The sequence below is a fragment of the Artibeus jamaicensis genome, unplaced genomic scaffold (genome assembly GCF_021234435.1).
Source record: "Artibeus jamaicensis isolate MK-2021 breed Jamaican fruit bat unplaced genomic scaffold, CSHL_Jam_final contig_3214, whole genome shotgun sequence".
Taxonomy (NCBI): Eukaryota; Metazoa; Chordata; class Mammalia; order Chiroptera; family Phyllostomidae; genus Artibeus; species Artibeus jamaicensis.
This window is the reverse complement of record NW_026521760.1, coordinates 4,514,256-4,520,677: the sequence shown is the minus strand read 5'-3', so window position 1 is coordinate 4,520,677 and position 6,422 is coordinate 4,514,256.

Below are 6,422 nucleotides of genomic sequence, written 5' to 3'. Positions count from 1 at the left end.
AGGCCACCTTTCCTCCCGAAGCAGATCATATCTTCGTAGACTTATTCTCATTCTTGGTGGCCGGGGGGGGGGTGGGGGGTGGGGGTGGGGGTGGATGGAGGAGGTGGTGCCCTGTGGGCAAAGTTCCCCCACACTTGATACTCATTCAACAAGAGATAGAGTTTCTCTATTTTCTTATATTTAAATGCACTCCTTGGCTGCTTTGACTATAAAATGCAGTTGGAGTGATGCTGTGCTAATTATTGGTACAGCCCTTAATTGAGTTTGATTAATTATCTACCCTAGGTATTAAGAAACTGCTTTTGCACTATGCTTACTTTCCATACGCCTCCCCTCTGAGCTGCTGTTCTGAGCAGGAGAAGTCCAAGTCAGAGTCGCATGCACAGCCACGTGCTGGTGCTCTGGGTCCCAGCCCTAGCTGGTCTCCCAGCGCCTGCCGTTTCAGTGAGTCATCTTAATTGTCCAGTCCAATAAAACCTTCAGATCACTGCATTCCCAGGTGACCTCCAACCACCACTGCATGAGAGATCGCAAGGAAGAACCTTCCAGCTGAGCACTGCCCATCCACAGAACCATGAGAGAGAAGGTACTTAACCTTATGGAAATTGTGGATAGACATTAAAAAAATGAATAATGCTTGATACATAAAAACCATATTAAACTATTTAAAAACATTTCCTTTCCAAGTTGAGATTTGAGGGTTAAAGATAACATTCCTTGTTGCTAGACTATAAATTCCTCTGGGTAAGGAAGTATGACTATTCTGCTATGAACCTCTGACATTCAACAGTATTTTGTTCTTAGTAGGTGCTCAATAAATAGTTGGTAAATAAATACCTCTTCCTTTCACATTACACTCAGTCTAATTTTCCTACTCATGGAAATCCCTGTTCAATTGCAATGAGTTATTTTATAAATTGAGTTCATAATTTTATCCTCTGATTGCACAAGAGTGTGGTTCAATAAATTAATAAATTTCAACATATATTTGGGAGGTGATTAGTCATATTAATACTTACATAAGGTTTTATCATCATATATATACATGTGTGTTTCTATAGATATTTACACATAAAACAGGCTAAATATTCATTAATTTTTGACCCCACTGACTCAGAGAAGGATAATGAAGTTTATTTTTATAGCTAAAGTTTAAATATAAAAATTTAATAGGTAAGATTATAGATGTGCTATTTATCTTCTTATGATAATACTCTCAAATATTTTAAAGGCCTGTTAGTAAACAAGTAAAATGGTAACTTGTAGTATTTACTTATTCACAAAAGAAAGTATTTAATGGGGCTCTTTATCCAGACTTTCTTAACATTTTCTTTTAAGGAGTTACTATAATTTAATGTAAATCACACAGCAGTAGTAAAACCTTGATGAGCTCAAGCATGATTTCACGTGGCAACATGGATGTTACAGCCCCAGTGAGTCTAGACTTTAACTCACAGATACATCAGACCTGCAGCCTGCGGGTCTCATGTGGCTCAGGATGGCCATGAACGTGGCCCAGCACAAAATCATAAATTTATTTAAAACTTTATGAGATTGTTTTTTGTGATTATGTGTCACAATGTATTTAATGTGTGGCCAGGACAACTGTTCTTCCAGTGTGGCCCAGAGATGCCAAAAGGTTGGACACCCTGTATGTAAGCTCCAACCCTCACTGCTTGGTGATCATAGTCTAATTACTCAATCTCTCAACTTCCCTCAGATCTCACAGAGTTTGCAAGGTGCTTGCATTATGCCTAGGACATGGTAGATGATCAACAAATATTAGATCCCTTTGCTTCCCCTCTGTTGGACACAAATCCATCTAGTTCTAAAATTAACAGGTTCCCTTTTGCACAGCATCCATCTCGATGGTATTGATAGATGCGTCAGAAAATAGTGTTTATCCTAAGCTTGAAGTCTTCCTGATTCTAATGATCACATCTGTCAGCTAATTCTTGACTCCCCCAGTCTCTATTTCTTCTAATCCTTGTTCTACTACTTAGACATCCTTAATTTTAATCCCTCCCTCCCTCCCTTCCTTAAATACTCTATTGATACCTAGTGGCAACATTGTCTTCTCTGTGGACAAAACAGTAAATAGTAAATCTCTGTTCTTATGGAGTTTGCATCCCAGGAAGGGAGACAGACAATAAACACATAATCACGAAATGCAAGCTAGCAAAGAAACAAATAAAGCAGGGTTTGGGAGTAGAAAGCGAGGGGGTCAGATAGGCTGGTAATGATGGGCCTCTCAGAGGATGACTAATACACAAGAGCTCCAAAGAGCCGAAACTTCACTAAGACCTGTGGGGAAGTGAGAAGACACCGCTGCCCATTTTGTGTTAAGTTCCCTTATCTGGCCTGAGCTGGGCGGAAGAAATCCTCCCAGCCCCACCAGGAATGTGAACTTGCTGTAGGTGGATGTGTGAGGTGATCACATTCCAGCAACAGTACTTGTGAGATAGAGAGATCAGCCTGCAAAGAGAGAAGAGGGTGCCTGCGCCGGCAGAAGCAGGATGAGACCCTATCAACTTGCCAGACTCTGTTTCTAGCCTTGTGGGCTTGGCTCCACTCCCGCCCTTGGGTTTTATGAGATAACCTCTGTGACTTTCCAGTCCATCTTTCCTTTCCTGCTTTTTGTTGAGGGAGTTGATTTGATGAAATTTGATTCCATGTGATCACAAACTCCTAACCAAGTATTGCCCCTTCAATGCCTGAGGGATGTATAATAACTTTTTTGAAAGAAAATATATAAAAGGAGAATGCGATGGTTAATTTAGGTGTCAAGTTGACTGGGCTAAGGGATGCCCAGATAGCTGGGAAATGCTATTTCTGGGTGAGTCTTTCTGGAACAGATTGGCATCGATTCCCCTGGGGGCCTGAATAGAACCAAAATGAGGAAGGACGAATTCTTGAGCTCAGACATCATCTTCTGTCCTCGCATAGTTCCTGCTTCTTGGACCATCAGTCTTTGGAACCTAGACCAGTGGTCTCTGACAAGTCCTGTTATAGGCTTTGGCTCACTTCTTTTCAGTCTCAGGCTTATGGAGTGTGAAAAAAAAATAACACACACACAGGTTGGCAAAAGTAAGTTTACAGTTGTGAGTATGTGAAACACAGCTTATTCTTGTATTACTTATCAATTTGCATTTTTTCACATAAACAACTGACTCTTGCCCGTAATATGTGTGTGTGTGTGTGTATGTGTGTGTGTTCTATCTATATTCTTCTGTTGGCTTTGTTTCTCTGGAGAACCAGAGAATAACCTGACTCCTCCATGCCACTGCTTTTCTCCGTAAATACCTCAAGCACTGCCTGCTTTATTTTATGTCTCCATTCCATGTGTTTATTAGCTGTATACAATGTTCCCCAAACACTTCACCTTCACCTTGTATTTCTCTTTCCCATTTCTATTGTTTTTTTCAAAATCTTTTCTTTACACTAATTTTCATTCGATGTTACTGTTTTCATTGCGTGTCAGTGACAATTTTTCACAATTCGTCTCCTCTCTCTGGAAAAATCCCAAGATCACAGAGGAAGGATTTTGCTTCGTTGAGCAAATCTGAGCCTGTCAGCCACCATGGTAGACTCTCCTCTTTCTTCATCTTCTGCTATAAGCAAGTCCGATAGGCCAGGAATGCTGTAATGGCCTGCTGTGAACAGGCAGGGGACCTCTGGATAAGAGTTTAGATTCTAATGTGAGCACTAGAGACCCTGTTTCCAAACCTTTTATCTGCAACCCAGTCTACACAGGCATTGCAGTGCCCCTTTCCAAAACTGGGTCTCTCTCTCTCCTGTTCGCTGAGGTGTCTAATATATGACCAGAAATCTCCAATAATGATTTCACTGGTAGCAGCCTTTTTTAAGAGTTCTTCCTGTCCTCAGTCCACCCTTGCTTAATCTATGAAGTTTTGTCTGGTGCAAATGGTTGCTTACAAGTCAGGGTTACTTTCTTTGTAGGGATGTTAAGGAGTTTATGCTGAGATTTCTGGGGTGGCTGCAGTGAGGAGAAGAGCAGGAGGCCCCTGTTACTCAACTTTGTGTGTGGTCTTATCCGTTTTCTGAGGGGCCGTGATAGAGTATTCATCTCTCCTGGATATGTTTGAAGTCAGGTGGCTATAGAACTTTGACCCAGCCCTAAATTCGGGAATGTACACAGGGGCATAAATGCAAATGCGTATCTAGGAAGTGCTCATGGGCTCGTTAGTTCCCCCGAGTGAACATGGAGTCCTCCATCTCAGGTACATTTTTGAGGAGTGTGTGTTGAACACTAGGTCTGTACTAGCTACTGTGCTAAGACCTTTAGATATAATAACACACTGAACTCTCACAAGGGATGTTTGAGGTGTGAGGCTTTTTAGTATTCCTGTTTTAAAGATGAGGATGTGTCTTGGCATGTTGAAGGCTGCACAGGTAGGAAAGTGGCTGGACTTATTAAACTCGCCGCGATGCAATTTCCCAGTCAGTGATCTTCACCACCACGCTGTTTGTTACCTCCTCTCCAGTATATAGAAAATGTAATATAAACAGTCACACACAAATGAACACTCTATCCTGGCTTTATGGCCCCAAATGTAATCAGTCTGTGTTCTGTACGTCATCTGGTTTGTGAGCACCCCCTGTCCTGTACCACCCTTCCTCCCGGCACCCCAGAGGTACTTTCACTTCTTTCCCAGCCACTAAGTGTCACCCCGATTTCCAGTTTGACTGGACCCTGAGCATCTTTGTGCCCTCCGAAGTTATGTCATGACTCTCCTTTTCCTTCTCCTCAAGGAGGAAGATGAACTCTGGTGGTGACTGTGGCCCAGAATCCTTCCCTTGCACTTAGAGCGAGCCAATCAATAGCTCTCCCCACAGTCCGTGCTGCGCTGACAGCCCGAGACGCATTCACTAATGGCGTTGCTCTTTGCCAGGTCAAAAGACGGTCTTGCTAGAAAATAAATTTATTTCTCCTTCCCTCTCCCCCTCAGTGACTCCTACTTTACTGTTTCCTATTAAAAAGCTCAGGAAGGGCTTTGCCTTGTCCAATAACACCATGGAGATAATCCTGGTTTTTTAAAGTGTCATTTATGGAAAATGCAGTTCCTACTTGGTTCATTTGCACATGGTCAGTCTTGTATATTCAACCTGGCAGCAAAATGCTTACATTTTTCCTTCTTCTGAAGTTAAAATAGAAAGTGGGTATAGAGCTATCACCCATGAAAAATGCTGAATTAGAAAATAATTCCCTGTTGCTTTCTTCTTGCTGGAGTTTGATGGGCTGACTTTAATATATTTGAAGGGACAGGACTGATTTGTTCAATTGGTTTGAACATCATTCTGATGAGGCCAAGAGTATACATCCCATCTCTGCAGGATGTGAGTGTACCCCCCGGGGCACTGGATGTCCCATTCTCCCTGCAAATCTGAACAAGGGGGAGGAGACACAGACATTCCCGCTCCAAGCAGACACCTCACACACATCACATGCTGAGTAGAAGGCTACTGTACATTCTACTTAGTTGATAGTGCCACACACCTTGCTTACTGGAGGCACTTAGGGGGAGATCAGTAAATTCAAAGGAAAATACCATGTGAAGAGTAATAGTATTAGTGTGACTTATCCATTTGGAAGACACGCAGAAAATGCACGGAAGCAAAAACAGTATGGTGAGCGAGGCAGTGAAATACCTGTGAACTGGCTCCTCTTTCTTCGATGTCTTGATTCCATTCCCTCTGGGAAGGCGGATGTTCCTTGGTGCACAATCGAATGTAAGGGACCGGGAGAACCTGTTCAAGCTCTTTGCTCAGAAAGAACTGAAGCAACTCAAGACTTATCATCGCATCTGATTGCAGGCAACAGAATAGTGTTAGAGGCCTCCCCTTTAGGATTTTGGATAGTTGCTCAAGTTTCAATCTTTGAAAAGTTGGCAGTCTGGACGTACGAGTGTGTTAAAGAATATCTGCCTTTAAGCATAGGCTTCATCGTGTTATATATTATTTTTTTAGTGTTCGCTCAGCACAGACATACATACTAGGTTCTCAGTGGCTATGGTACCGTTATGTTTGTGTGGTTCAGCTGACACGGTTTTCCCATTGCATTTCTTCTGGTCTGCACAGCTTTTCATTGAAGAAATGACTACATCTGTTTCCTCTCATCAAAACTTGCTCTACCTCGTAGCAGTCACGGGGCTTTCCTGTGTCTTCAGTTTGGCTTTCTCTTTCAAGCTTTTCTACCCTTTGGCACGTTTCTTAAAACTTGTCATCTTGCAATGTCTCTTTTTAGAACACCCGAGAAGCAGGGATTTAAAGTTCCAAAGCTGGGAAATCCTGCCCCCAAGCTCTTCCCCACCAAGAGTATGTTGTTGCCTTCTTGCTGCCTTGAAAGAACCAAAGAGCAGGTCCCAAGTCTGAGAGTCTCAAGACTGTGACCCAAGACAGAC